Source organism: Choloepus didactylus, chromosome 1 (genome assembly GCF_015220235.1).
Source record: "Choloepus didactylus isolate mChoDid1 chromosome 1, mChoDid1.pri, whole genome shotgun sequence".
NCBI lineage: Eukaryota > Metazoa > Chordata > Mammalia > Pilosa > Megalonychidae > Choloepus > Choloepus didactylus.
This window is the reverse complement of record NC_051307.1, coordinates 116,990,369-117,006,383: the sequence shown is the minus strand read 5'-3', so window position 1 is coordinate 117,006,383 and position 16,015 is coordinate 116,990,369. Positions and strand designations below refer to the sequence as shown.

The window sequence follows — 16,015 nt, the reverse complement described above, 5'->3', positions numbered from 1 at the left end:
CTGGGATTTCAAGATTCTTGAGTTTTATCTACCCATATATCTCCATCTGAAGAACTCAGGTCCTATCAGGGCCCTTTGGCCTTGTTTGGCATAGCAGACCTCATCTAGTTGAGAATTCAAATGTCTTTGGATTCCACTAATCTTATTTTTAAATCTAGGCCTGGTCCTCGGATTTTTATGCCTTCCTGTTGCAGTAAATGAAAAACTCTTTACATATTGCTACGAACACCTTCTGATTTTCAAATATCTCTTAAATTGGTGAGTAGTTACCATTAGCCTTTCATTGACTTTCTCCAACACTTTGATAACACCGAATTACTGCCAATGATTCCATGGTCCTTATTATTCTGCTTTCCCAAACTTCTCAAAATTCTGATACATTGAATCCACCAATATATTCTTTCCACTGATATCCCATCCCTGAATACCACTGCTGAAAGCCTGAATAAATTATACCACTACAGCATGTCTCCATGTAGTAGTACCTCATCTTCTGTAGCAATGGGTCCCTCATTACCAGTCAACCTGCTGATGACCCAGATCCAATTTCCTATTTCCTAAGGCCACTTCTGATATAAACTCTCTTTGATTTCATTCCTGGGAAACAGTCTCTGTGACAGAGGTTTGCATTCAGTAAGCTTGTGAATGAGTGTGCTTTTGGGAAACCATCTGCAAGGAAGTGAGGAATTCAGGATTTTGCAGAAGGAGAATCTGAACTGAGATAGAGATGCAACAACAGCCTCAGCCAATCTCAGGAGGAACAAAAGAGCTAGACGATGCTTCAGAGTTGTCCAGTATTGAAGCAAGGTGTGGGGTCTTGGTATCTCTGCATTGACCACTTTGTATGTGGGCTTCCCCTGGGGAGGGAGTATAACCGTGGGTGAGGCTACATTTGCAGCCAACACTCTTACTAACTAGGAAAAGTAATGCCTGAATCCTGAAGGAAGGTCTGAGCAGTGAACCACAGCATCCATCATATAGGTTTTTACCCTACCACAGTGGAGATCCCTCAAAAGAGACTGATTTTATGGTACCAAAATCTATTCTAAACTCTCTTGCTTACCTTAGTTCCCAAATCCCTTTAGACTAGTATGCTGTATTCTCTGGGCAAAGACCCCTAGCTGCTTATCGCCAGGACCTATTGTCCACCTAAAAAAACTCCCATTTTATCTGGTCTGAACACCTTATTACCTGGAATAAAGATTATACTATCCAGCTTGCCTTGTTATAGATGTAGTTGTATGATTATATTCATGAAAATTAAATGTAAGTAAAAGTGTTATTAGGAAGTTTTCAGGAAATTTTCTTATTTTCTTTCATCCTGCTGGATATAGTGACTGGATTTTCATCATGGACCATCCATATGAAGACTGTACCCTAGGAATAGAGAATACAAAGCTAAAAGTAGTTTGAATCCCAGAGACTTTGTAGTTGTCATATCAGTTCAGGATGGCATACATCCATATATTTATGGGAGAAAGAAATAAACAATGATACTATTTAAGCCACTATATTTTTGGTCTTTGTTACACTTATATAGTCCTATTCCTAACCATCCTAGTCACTTGCAGTGGTATTCAGGAAGTATTTAGGTAGAGGGCAGTATATCTCTGTCAAATATTGTACACTATGGAATTCCCAAGCAGGACAATGGATCTTAGAAGACAAGTAATCGTGGAAATAGGGAGTAGAACATTTCAAAAGGGGAGCAGATATTTGTGTTTGAGAGGATTGAAAAAGGCTATGTTCCTACTACAGAAAGTGGATGGAGTGACCACATAAAGCAAGGTTTGGAATTCAGGGCTGTCTATAAATGTTTGCTAATTAAATAGTTTACTCCTATTTTTTCCCCTGTGGTAACCATCCATATTTTCTTCATTTTACAATGTAATTCTTTTCAGATAGCCAAAGTAACCCTACTTTTGTTTTTGTTGGGGGCTAAAGATCAGAGAAAGTGATCCTGCCACACATGCCATTCTGTTAAGGAACACCTGGCAATTAGAAATGCTAATTGTGAAATTTAAGAGAACAATCAGAAACTAAATAAGCAGAGGTCAAATAATTAGTTAAAGAAATGTGGAGAGCAGCTGAAATATACAGGACTTAGAAACAGGCTCTTGCCCCAAATATACCAGCAGTGACTCTCAATCCAGGTTGAACATCAGAATAATGTGGGAGAAATTTTAAAACTACTGATGCTTATAGCCCATGCAAACAAATGAAATCAGAATTTCTAGGGATAGGGACAAGGCATAGGTTTTTTTTTAAATACTTCCAACCTGATCTAAATATACAAACAAGGTTGAGAACTGCTACCTTAAAGAAAGGCAACAGTTAAGGGGCTTCCCAGTGGGCAGATATTTGAGTTAAATATCCTAAGCAAAGCAACCACACCTTCTGAAACTATATACCTTATAAACTATTTGAAACAGCTTTGAAAAAGCTATTTTGCTAACATATTTAATATAAATATTTCAATCATTTTTCCATCTAAAATATAAAAATTGTAAGCATTAAAATAACCTAGACCAAGTAAGGAATTAAAGCTGCGATCATTTGAAATTCTGTCTACACTTCATTTCAGGCCCTAACCTGGAACCAACATTATCTGCTTCAGTACATTTTGTGATAGAATATATCATTTCAAATTCAAAAGGGCCCACTCATTCAATTTGGAATGTGTTATGTTTTTACTCTCAGTGTCATTTTTGCTTTGGCTGGTCCCATTTTTAGTGTCTGAGGTTGAGGACAAATTCTCTCACTGTTTGTTTTCTTCCATCAGCTCACATTTAAGACAATTACAGCACAGCTGGGCAAATATGTTGGCATGCAAGTGCCTTTCCATTTCAAAGCTCCCATTGTGAAGAAGCAGCTCAGAGAGACAAGAGAAAGATTAATTACAATTAATGAGAACAATCTGCATTATGTCCAAACACTATCTTCAAATCTTGAGAAAAATAAGATATTTATAGTTAATTATTTATTATTGTTGGGTTTATTTTGAACATGTTTTTTAAAAAAAGTTCCCTGGTCCTGTAGGTCCATTATTCTAACCATAATCTCTTCAGTTCTAGGGCTAAACCTTGGCCTAAGGAGAAGTGAATGTCAACAAAACCACAACAGAGATGTTCTGAGTGTCTGTGTGTATTTAATCATACTGATTAGCGCTGGGCCTTCTGTGCAGTACTACAGATGATTGTTCTAGCTGAGAAGTCTGGTAATGCCTTTGCCAATACATGTGAAGAAATAGCATTCACAGTATCAAGAAAGAGCCTTGTAGTGGAATATGATTCAAGCCACCTGAATTTGTAATGTGAAGCATAGAATGGACCCTTGCTGCTGTGTAGAGAACTGAACTCCAATGCGAAGGACAAGAGCACATAGATTTTGATAATGCACGGCTAATTCCAGGCTGACTTCCAAATTCATGGCAAGGACTCCTGAGTGATGGCTTCCAAGGTACTGATTGGCTAGGAGAGGTTATGACTCCTTTACCAACTGCAGTGTGGAGACTAGTGTTCCGCTGTTGGTAAGTGGAAGGGACTATAGTTGTAAGCAGAAAGATAAGAGTAAATGAATTCCTGCAACTCATTCGCTAAGCATGTTCTTTGGATAGAGTTCTTTTTGGCATGCTACAAACTAGGGTTGTTTCTCAGAATAACAAACCTGGAGAATGAAAATTCCCCAAACTAAAGTGAGGGCTAGAATAGGGAACATGGTGAATTTTTGAAATAAGACCTGATTTGGAAAGGAAGATCTGGGAATGTTAGGCACATCTATTTAAATTCTGATTTCAACTTTTATGCCTAGCTGGATTTCAGCTCTCTTTCCGCTCCACTGAGCCAGTGGGAGAAAAATACAGCTGTGCTATTCAACATCTTACCCTATGGCTATGTGTGAAATTTGGAGGTAATCTGGATAATCTGAAATATTTGGTTTAAAATCATGCCCTGCTTTCTCACCTTAAAATAGTGCTAACAGGCAATCACAGATAAGGATGATAAGCATAAAAAACTGGGGAAAGGCATATATTTGTAATGAGAAGGTGACACAAGTAACAAAGAAAAGTAAAAAGATATAAGAAAATACAAAATACAATTTTATAGTAACAAATTTGAAAAAATTAACATAGATGGCCTTCTGAAAGTAAAAATGAATGTAATTTAATCAAAAATTAAGAATATAATCAGACAATAATTTCACTGGGAAAACAGAAGTGATTGGAAGAGGACTCTCATGAACTTATACCACCACCTCTATCCACTTACCTGCCACTGTGCACATAATCTCTACCTTCTGCTCTGTTATTATGAATGCACTCTTTACTCTCCATGTTCCTCAGTAAGGTCAACCACTCTACTTGAGCACAAGGCAGCCTCATCCAGCTTCTTCTCATCACTTCAGCAATTTCCCCTATTCTGTTAAAATATCAAATTTTTTCTTACCCATTATCTCTTGAGACAACTTCAAGTCAAGGTTGACCTCACTTGTGCACTGACAATTTTGTTATCAAGATAAACAAAAACTTCCATGCTGCTGAATTCAGAGGTAAATTATCAGTCCTTATCTATATAACACAACTGCTCACCGTCTCCTCCTTAAAACATGTTCTTTTGTTTTCCAGTAAACCTATTTATATCTCCAGCCCCTGTTTCTCAATCTTTTTTACTGGTACCTATTTTCTCCTTAATTTTCAAATATTGAATACCCTCAAAACCCCATTCTTGGACCTCTTCTCTTTTTCTTTCTACACTCATTCCTCAGGTGATCTCATCAAGTCACTTACTATTGGCAAATAAAAGTTGGTGACCTCAAATTCATATCTTCAGTTCTAGACCTCTCCCCTGAACTCCAGACTTATATATCTAACTGCCAATTCAACATCTCTACTTGGATGTCTAATAGCCTTTTAAACCTAACATAACAAAACTGAGTTTCTAATATTTTCCCCAAAATCTGTTTGTTCCACAATCATCCCCATCTCATTTAAAGAAAGCCCCATCTGCCTATTTTCTCAAACCAAGGACACTGGAGTCATCTTTGCCTCTTATAATCTGCATCTATCTAATCCATCAGCAATCCTAGCAGCCCTACCTCTAAATTATGGCTAAAATTCAACCATATCTTCCCACTCTATTGCTAACCACTGGCTTAAGCTACCATCTTTTGAATTTAAAAGTTTTGCAATAGTTTCTCTGCCTCTACCTTTTTCTACCTACAGTGAAATGTTACAGAGCAGCCAGTGTTATATTGTTAAACTAAAGTTAAATCATTTCACTCCTCTGTTCAGAAATCACATTTTCCTCAGAATAAAATACAAGGCCATTGCTATGACCTACAAAGCTGTAAATGAACTGGCCCCCATTACTCTTTTGACCTCATCTCCTTCTACTATGTTCAGTTTCTTCTGATTTGAAGAATCTTCCAAAGATATCATCCTGCTTCATTCACTTCCTCACCCGTAGGAGGGCTTTATTCAAATGTCATCTTCCTAGGGAGGTCTTTCTTGGTTATTCTGTCTAAAGTTAGACCCCCCATGCACTCTCATCTCACCATTCTCTCCTTTTTCTTTTCCTTCTTTAGCATCCATCATTATATAACACAACAAATATTTTACTGTTGACCTTATTTATTGTCTGTCTCTTCCACAAGAATATCAGCACCATGAGAGAAAGGATTTTTGCATATTTTATTCTTATGCACGTCTCATCCATATGGTACTTAGGCTGTGCTAAGCGATCAATAGATATATTTTTAAATAAATACCCTTGTAATTCTTTGAAAACTTTATCCCTAACACCCCCCAGCCAAACTCATTAGGTACACACAGTATTACAAATAAATTCTGTCAAGTAAACTTACCCAAAAAGAACACTGAAGTCATCACAAGTAATGTTATGATAGCACAATCTTCATACCAAAATCTGCTCAGAGAAGAATGTAAAAGCACAAACAAACTTATGAATATAAATACAATAATCCTGTGGTAAGCAGAATAATACCCCCTCACCAAAGATGCCCACAGCCTAATCCCCAGAACCTGTGAATATATCACCTTGTGTGGTAAAGGGTGCTTTGCAGATATGATTAAGTTTAAGGACCTTGAGATGGGGGGAGATTTTCCTGGACTATCTGGGTGGGACCAGTCTAGTAACATTGCCCTTAAAAGCAGAGAACCTTTATTGGCTATGGTCAGAGGGATGTAATGTTGCTGGCTTCAGTGACAAAGGAAGGGGGCCATGGGCCAGGGAATATGAGTAGCCTTTAAAAGGCAGAAAAGGCAAGGAAATAGATTGTCTCCTAAAGCCTCCAGAAAGGAGCACAACCTTGCTGACACCTTGATTTTAGTACACTGAAATCTATGTTGGACTTCTGACCTGTAGAACTAAGATAGTAAATTCATATTGTTAAACCATTAAGGTGTGGTCATTCCTTACAGCATCAGTAGAACACCAACTCTTAAATGCAAAATAAACAAATTAAATTCATTTTTATAAGACATTTATCCATTAACATATTTAAAAGTATCCTAGGTAATTCAAATATGGAGTCAGGATTGTAAACCACTTGTTCAAAATGCTCAAAAAACAGAAAGAATGTCAGTATTCATGGAGTTCAGTAGATGTGGAAGAGTGGCATAACATGAGATCAGAGAAATGGGAAAAGGATAGATCATGTATTCTGTTCAAGCCATGAGAAGGAAAATCTTTTCTCAGTGTGAAGGGAGGTGGTCTACGAATAAGGGGCTGGTTAAAAAAACCATGATGTAAGCAAACAGTGGAAAACTACACAGTTATAAAAAAAGTTATGACACTCTCTATGAAATGATATGAAGAGAATTTGTGTTTTATTAAGTGAATAAATAAAGCAGGATAAGAGCATAAATAAGGGTGTAAATAATATGCTATTTACTGTGTAAGAACACAGGGGAAATATTTGTATTTACTTGTGTCTCTGTAAAGAAACACAGCAAAGATTTAAAAGAAAAGAAAGTGATTTCCTGGAGTGGGAGGGCAAATGTGAGGAATGGAACAAGAGTGAGTCCGGATTTCTTGATGTTTATTTTGTTATATGATCTTAGCTTTTGAGGCTTGGAAATTTTTACACTTTAAAAACAAAGTGTTAAATTTGTTTGAATAAAGAGGACCTTTAAGAAGAAAGCAGAAAAACTAAAAATTATGAAGCTTATAAAACTATATAAATTATAAAATATTTGAATAAAAAGAGAAAGACAATGTGCTCCTAAATGCTATATATGGTTTATTTTAGCTTTATGATTTGCTTATTTAATGTGAGTTTTACATACTGGATTTAGTTAACAGAGTGATACTTTTTCTTGCCCTCTTTTATCAAATTATCACTGTATATATTTGACAATTACTCTGATAAAGAATTTCAGATGGTGATAGTTGAGGTGTTTAATCACCTATAATCTCCACGATTACTTCATGGTAACATAACACTGAATTCACATCCAAATCCTTTTTATCTTGGTTGCAGGTTAGTTATATCAACTAAAATTTTTAGGGAATGTAGTAGGTAGCTAAGTTATTTACAGACAATTGATCATATGCCCAGTGTTTTGAGAGAAAATCAAGAGGAGCTATATTATTCGGATGTGCTAATTTTCTGGAAAGTGATATCTTAAAGTTTTGTCAAAACTACAGGATATGGATACAAATTTTTAAGCTATGCAATTACTATCACCATGCTGCCTTTTTTTCCATTTCTAAAGTTAAAAAAAAATTAATTATGTAGTGAAACAAAGTAACTTTGTAATTTATATGTTGGTGAACCTCTATATTCAGTATCAGTGTTATTATTTGCGTGTGCGGTGAATTTTCTGAAAGATAGTTCCCTCAAACAGTAAAATGTCATTTTATGAATACTCTTTATATAACAACATTATGTCTTATTTTTGTCTTTGCATATTTTCTATATAAATAACTACATGTAACTTCCAATTCTGTGTGATTTGTAAGGATAATTGTTAACTTGATTCATTTTGCTATCTTTTCCTGTCCTGCTTGAAAATATCTATTATGTATTTCCCTTTGGGCACTATAATCGACACTTGAAAAGGGATATGTTCAATAGTTGTATAAAAGACAAATTTAGTGATGACTTTGATGGTATCTACAAAAATCAGTTGGTGTCAAATAGGACTCATACCAGTGGTGGAAAAAAAATCAACAAATATGTTAATATTCACATATTCTGTTTATAATTTATTAAACCACTTTCTAATTTATCTACTATCTAACTTTCTGCCATCACTGTAATATCATCACAGAACACTTTAATTTCATTCATTAGTTCAAGCTTATGTGATTCTGAATATGTCTAACCTTTTATACCTCATAAGCCTCTGCAGGAGTAAAAACAAGGGAAAAGACATTTTGCCCATGATGCGTTAATGTCTTTCAAAAAGAAATTAATGTTGTTCCACAAGGAATGTTTTTCTATAAAAGTTAAGCTTTTTATCATGGAAATTTATAAATATACCCAAAAGCCTGTAAACACCCAATATCCTCAACCATTTTTATGAATTGTCAACATTTGCCATTTTTAAAATCAATTTACTCACCCACGGACTTCACCCATTCTTAGGTTTTGTGAAGATTTCAGACAACTGATTCAATTCAGTGGTAACTCTTATCACAAATAAATAGTTAATCAAAGAGCCTTAAAAATTTTGTTGACACCTGGACTACTAGTCCATATTATAGACACATAGATTCATATGTATCTGTGTAATTTAGCAGCACAATTTGAGTCATAAATATATTTCTAGTGTTTTTCTGCATACAGATCTTCTCTAGGAATCCTAGAGTTTTACAATGGCATTTGAAAAATAATATACATTCAGTCCAATTTTTTTTCTTATTTTCCATGAATATAAATAAATATCTTCTGTCATAAACAGGTGGAGGAAATTTATCTTAGGATGTTTTTTCACTTGAAGATTGCTCGGGGCAGAAAAAATACTTGAGGTCCTTTGGAAGAAAAATAACACTGTAACACAAAAATCTAAAAAGGAATTTGAATATAATGAAATGGTCTCAGATGTTGAGCTTTCATAGGTTAACCATGCCTGAAAGGGCAAAGACTTCATGGGGTTGATTTTAAAGCAGCTCAAACAAATTTCTTAGTGAATGATATGACAGGGAAAGGGACTTTCACATTAGACATTGTGCATATCCTTTAGGATGTGACTCCAAGCTGTATCAGTTACTCACAGCTTTCCATCAGCTCATAGTATAATAGGATTTAGTTTGATAATACAGGCTTATACCAAGCCACAACTCCTATTCAGTGGGAAAAGTTGCCCCATTGGAATTCAGGCAAAAGTAACATAAAACTTGCCAACCAATTCTAGTGCTAATCCCACCCCCACCCCCCAAAAAAACCAGGATTTTATGGCATATTTATTAATTTATTTTCTCAAGGAATCATTTCCATCTCCTTATCTATAGCAATCTGAGGACCAGATAATTATTGCAAGAAGTCCATAGCTTTGTAAATTGATCAAAGTTAGCCTGTAGGTTGAATAATATCTCACAATATTCTACTGTTTGCCAATGTATCTGTGATTGTGATTAAGATACAAATTTATTTTAATATTGCTGAATTCATTTTGGAGATTTCCTTGGCTATCTCTCAATCAAGAAATAATTATGTATTATTATTAGCAAGTGCAGGAACTTGTACTATAAAAGATACAGAAGACTGCTAAGATAATAAAGGATGTCTTAGAACTGAAAGGAAAAGTAGACTGTAAAATAGCTGAGAGAGCAGGGAATTATCACCTACATACATTTTAAAATCTTAGAGCAAATAAATGCCAATGGCTAACATTTCTATTAAATTACATTTGTGCATACATACATACAGTAAATGCTTAACATGGAGGCTTAACTTCTAGGTTAAAGTTTATAAACTTTAATCTATGAAGACCATTACTAAAACATTGCCTCCCCGTGAAAGGAAGCGTAACCAAAATATTAAGTGATCCTTTTGAACAATTAAAGATTATATAAATATAGAACTAAAATAATGTATAAATCTCATACAACCATTCTTGCTTCTTTTCAAATTCCAATAGTTTTATTTTTCACTTGATGAAAAAAATTATGCTGTTTGAATTAAAATGTTTACAAATCTCTTTCCCTATTTCCCTGACTCTCCATTTTGATTTTATTTAAAATTTATGCAAGATTTTTCATTTTCTTATCAGAGTGACAGCAAATCAACATTCTGATTACTTACCAATCACAATGTGCCAAGTATACCAACATCTCAAACCCACCTCCCTTTGTTTGATTTGATAAAAATCCCTTGTGCCAAACCACCAGCAGGCGGAGTGTCTTTCTCTTGAGCATGCCCCCAACTCACCCTTTAGAGTATGTACTTTCATTTTCCTCAATAAACTTTTCTCACTTGCTTATACCTATTTGTCTCATCCTTGAATTCCTTCTTGCAATGAGACTGCAAGCCTGGAACGGAGCTCTGGTAACAACTTTCTTGGCAAGAGGGAGCTCTGCTAATATCATAGTTTATATGATTTAGTTAAGTTGTCTTTCTATAATGCTAGTTTTCACATAGCTTTTCACAGTTAGATCTCAAATACATACAAAATTAAAAAAAAAAAAAATCAAATAGATGTAATTGCTTAGTGAAGTCCCCAAGTTGTTATGCAGGGAGGAGTATAGGAAACAAATCTTGATTAAAGTTCTTTTATTTCCCTTTACATAGAAATGTATTTCCTTCTGTCTCCTGACCCATTTCTAAGTATAGTTTTTAAAAAATTTCCTGTCTCAGTATTATTGTAAGCAGCCTATTGAAAACTAATTCTAATAGACCTCCCAGAGTACATCTGATTATCAAGGAAAAATAAGGATCAGATATCTTATCTTTAATAATTAAATTATCACCTTCTGAAGACGAAGGTTGGAGGAATTGTTATAATTTAGTATATTAATCAGAACTTCATAAAAAACAAGGAAAATATCTGAATTTTGCAAACACAGCAAAGCAAAGCTAAGGTGCATTACTCTCCTCTTTCATTGAACAAACCAACAATAAAAGGGTAAATCAAGCCATTTAAGGTTACTAGATATAAACAAGTGAAGAAAACTATGAAAATGAAGATGCATATTCAATCCAGAACACTAACATCCAGTTATTTGTCCATTATAGCAGTTTAAAGAAATGAACTTTTGAAAATTTGTATAATTGAAACTCACTGTAGCATTTTTAAGAAGCTCTTTTATTCCCTTCCAGTTATTTCTAAAGGTGTTGGGCTAGGCCAGTATTATTTCTAATGCAGAGTTCACATCTCTAAATGTAGTTGTCCCATTAACTGAAAGTTTTCATGCAAAAAAAAAATAGATAAATAAAAAGTTCAGAGACAGCTTATGAATCATTTTCTTTATTTCATCAAATATATCTCCAGGTCCTGAAAAGAAAAGGACGCCCTATGTTAATTGCTAACAGAGCTTCACCCTTTGCCCTCTTCTCTCTGTTCCCTTCTTGGTCTTTTTTCTCAGCATGGCCTTGCCTTTACTCCTTTCTTTCTACTCCTTACCTTTCCAAACAGTTACCTGATTGCAGCCACACATGGTTTAAGAAAAATTGAGAAAACGGTAAAACCTTCAGGCCTATTCCTGCACAGATGACACAACTTAACAAGAAGAGAGATGAAAGGAAAGAATAAAAGGCAGAAAAAAAGTAAGGCACAACAGAGGAGCAGGTCAGGACTCTGACACAGAAAAGGAATGCAATTCACATGAACTTAAAAAAAAATAAAAATAAAAAGACCTCATACTTTAAAAAATAAATTTTTCTTTGAAAAAAATTCTGCAAAAACATTTGTCTGTTTCTTTTATCACGTGGCTCTTCAGTGAATCTGAAATAGTTCCCCAAAAAAGGACGAAAAAAATGCATATTTTATTCCATATTAAGTGTTAAATTGAGAAATGTAATTCTTCATACACTCTGTAGTGTAACTGAAAATCATTTTCTTAACAAGTGTAACTAGATAGTGAGGAGCACATTTGTTGCTTAATTGTGCTTTAATATTTGTAAGCAATAGTAGACAACAAAAGAATACATAGGTTTTTAATCAAAGTTTTCTTACTTTCACAAGGGCTAAATGTTTGAAACTTGGCATAAAGATGAGTTATTCTAATTAAGTGATTTTAATAATTCTGCTATACAGAGGCATTCCTGATGTGGCCATTCATTGTCTCATCTTTTACTATTCTACCTCTTTCCAATATAGCCCTCTACTCTCTTTCGATCAGAGTAACTTATCTGCCTTCGTATGGATATGATGATTTGATCCTTTGCACTGTTAACTTGTTCTTTCCTTATTCATTCATTCCTTGAGTTACTGTGTCAGCATGCTTTCATTATGTGTACATTCTCTTCTTTCCAATTGCTTAGGAGCCAACTTAACAGAAATGACTAAGACTGGATCTCTGCCCAAGGAAGGAATGGTACACTGAGAGTGAAGGATGAACAAAAATTTACAATACAAAAGAAATGTTAATAAAATACTCTCAGATTGCAAAAGGAGAAGACAATTCTTTCTGGATTGCAGATTGTGGAAGTCAGGAAAGACTCAAGAGGATAAAATATTTGGATAAATCCTAAAAATGATGAAGACATAGTAGATGGAGCCTTAATAAGGCTAAGGCATGAGGTAGGTACTAGTAGAAGACACAGCATACAAGCCTCATAGACTTTATCATTTTGTTGAATTTTCCTTGATGTCACTCTGAAAAACCTATGGAATATTAGTCCAAACTTGGAAGCCTGTGATGTGGCTCAGGTATCTGCATATTTCAAACTTTATTGTTAAACTGTAATTAAACTCAAATAGCTAAAATCATGATTCTAAGGCAAATATGAAATAAGCCCATGTCAAAAATTTTATTTAACTCATTAGCTAATGAGGGTTTCAGTAAGATGACATTGTATCCGATCCAAAGGGCACCTGAGAAGCTAGGCTACTTATTCAAGAAAAGGATCACTGGATAAGCATTAAGAGTGGTTAATGTCTAACAGAGACATGAAAAACAGTCTCTAGGGTTATGTGCTCCACAAGAAGAAATTATTTGTATTGCTGACAGATGAAAATCTACAAGTTATCCTATAATTTCATGCATCTGAGAGTTTAATCAATGATAAACGGCAAATCAAAGAAAGCATATTTCTCTAAATAATTTTTGGTAGCTTTTGTCCTTGTATAACAATGAAAGATTTTTTGCCCTATTTCCCGGTTTTGGATAATTTTTCTAACACTGTGCATGTGATGTGATTTACAGACAGTGTTGGAAACACCTGAACTAGGAGTTGCTGTGCTTACCAAAAGCCAACACATTCCATATATCTCATTTTGTTGGGTGATATAGGTGGTGTTGGGAGTGGCATCCAGAAGAAGGATGATGCTGGCATTGGATTTATGGAGATATTCAAATCAAGGGCTTCAGAACTGTGGCACTGAGGAGAAAATGATTTGTAGAAGGTTTGTAAAGAGCTAATTCCAAGTCTGCCCATTTGTTTTATATACAATGACATATTTATATAGGATTTACAAATCTCATGATATGAACTCTTAATTGATTGAAATAATGAATTATTTAGAAAACTGGCTCTCAAGGATCTCCTTTTCTGGAATTATTAAATTATTGAGACAAAATTCCTTTGATTATTCCTGATTTGATTGAAAAATACCATCAATTGTATATGTAGCTACCATGGCATATCTGTAGGTAAAATGTGTATATGATCAATTTAACAAATTACTTACAAGATATTAAAAATGACACAAAGGCCATGTACTTAGTAGCTTGAACCATGGATATTTCAAATTGGACATTGAAAATTATGAAACAATTTTTTCACAGTCCTCAAGGTAACCCTGAATCCTTTCCAAAAGTAAGATCAGCAATCTGTAGGAGGCAATGTCTTTCTGAGATATTAAATAATAAAAAATGCCTTTTAGCAAACTATACATCTCCAAATTAGAACTTTTTATGGCAAAAGTCAGGTTGAAGGGTAATATAAATTTGAATATGAACTAATAATCAGAATCTCGAAAATAACTTGGCAGGCATCCAGAATGAACTTTGAAATATGTTTAGTTAGAAAACTGGGCAAATTATAGCTGTGTCTTTTTAACTAAAGTGCAGATATTTTAAAATGACAGAAATAATTTATTCCATGAAATGTAATGATAGATTTAGGAAATAGAAAATAATTTTAATGTTACTATAGATTACATGAATACAGAGTGTACCTGAACATACATTAATTTCATAAGAATTTGTAACATGGTGCTACATGTTAAATTAAGCTACCAAAATGCTTTTCTTACTTCATACTTTCTACTGGTTTAATCATTGCAAGCTTCCAAGACAACATCAACATTAAACAAACTTGAAAAATTGAGTTGTTTTCATTACAGCCTATTTACAGTGAAAGTGATATCAGAAAATGCTCAATGAAACAAGTTATAGTCTTCTTAGTAGTTTAAAATTCATCCTCTAATCCTCCTCCTATGCACCCCCACAATGTGGCATGGGGAGATACTTAATATAGTTTCCCTGATGAATTGCATAATTCTGAAATATAAAATGAGGAGCTTGCCCTTACTTGGCAAAATCACCAGACTGCTGTTATTTGTACTAAATGTCTAAATATTTGTTATTTAAATATTTAAAAAATATTTGTTATTTGTACCAAATGGAACAAAAGATAGTAAGCAATTCTCTTACTCCAATGGCACCCAAAACCAGGAGTAGGCAAGATGTTTACACCTACAGTGATCGAGAACAAGAAATAAGCAAACAAACAATAATCTGCTTCACAACTTCCCCTTCCCCTAAATAGGCCATCTCTGAAGAAAGTAACGGTGCTGGTAAGACGTGGAACTGCAACAAGAAAATATTCATTGGGGAGAAAATTCTGAAATTGAGATTATAAGCTGGACAATGAATGTGATTTTACTAAAAGAATTAGACCAAGAAGTGCTAATCCAAGGTTAGACTAGACTTGTAGAGCAAAGAGGAGTACTTAGAGTTATGATGCCAAAACAAATCTCATGATTGCATATAATTTGCTGATATTAGTTACATTTGATTTACAATTATTAAGAATTGGTATCTTTAAGGCTAGTTAGGTTAATTACTTCCCTTTTCCTGGGTTGTCACAGGCCATATTGTAAATAAACACAAAAGAGAAAACAAAGGCACAGAGGGTCTATTGTCAATTTGTTACTTCCAGTCATATCAAAGACAGATTTGCATTGCCATTTAATTGACTAGGCTGATTATCACAGGATTAACAGTTGGTATATAAAAGTGTCCAGCTCTTATATTGCACAGTTGTGGGCTCTGTCTTAAAGCTGGGAGAAAATAACATAAGTTATTTATTTTTTGCATGTGTTGGTGCAGGAAGTTGTTGGCAGTTCATTCAGTCATCATGATTTGTTATTGATAATAGAAGCTAATTATCTCTGGCTCCTCTTTCTTCCATGCAGACTATAGTTTACTAAGTACTTTTCATTCAAATCTGCAATGATTCTCATATTGGCCTCTTCTATCCATTCTCAGTGACATTATATTATTTCAAACTCTTTTTTTTTGTTCCATTTTACCATAATAAAGTCCTATGGATGGCGTTATTTCCAGGCTTCCATAAATGATTAAAACACTTCTATCATTTATCCCTAGAATAATTTTAGGAAGAACTGTAATTTTGTTCCATTACTAAAACAAACAAACAAAAAACAACGCAAGATTTAATGATTTTTCATAACCAATCCAATAACATTCATAGTTCCTAATATGACAATTCAGACATTTCATAATTTGTCCTCCAAGTAAACTTTTCATTCTTAGGTCCTGAAATTTCTTCTCAATTCCTCTGGAATCCATCCAAACTAAAAAATAGGAGAAATTCTCTTATCTAAACTCACCTGACTTGCTAGATTAGGTAATATACTCCA

At 34.3% G+C, this 16,015-nt stretch overlaps 2 long non-coding RNA genes across 3 annotated transcripts in view; one reads left to right on the top strand and one right to left on the bottom strand.

Annotated features, from left to right (window-relative positions):
* Positions 1-223: 223 nt before the first annotated feature.
* LOC119526718 overlaps positions 224-16,015 on the top strand; it is a 28,706-nt gene continuing 12,914 nt past the window's right edge. The window contains exons 1-4 of the long non-coding RNA XR_005215241.1: positions 224-258; positions 3,069-3,529; positions 12,448-12,706; positions 13,419-13,531. This is a non-coding gene — a long non-coding RNA (uncharacterized LOC119526718). The remainder of the gene's footprint in view (positions 259-3,068; positions 3,530-12,447; positions 12,707-13,418; positions 13,532-16,015) is intronic.
* Positions 4,300-11,266, bottom strand: LOC119526721. Of its 2 annotated transcripts, none has more exons than XR_005215243.1 (3): positions 11,247-11,266; positions 5,863-5,924; positions 4,300-4,418 (listed from the first exon to the last, which is right to left on the bottom strand). It is a non-coding gene; the product is annotated as an uncharacterized LOC119526721 (long non-coding RNA). The 2 variants fall into 2 exon arrangements; XR_005215242.1 differs by lacking the exon at positions 11,247-11,266 and adding an exon at positions 10,270-10,287.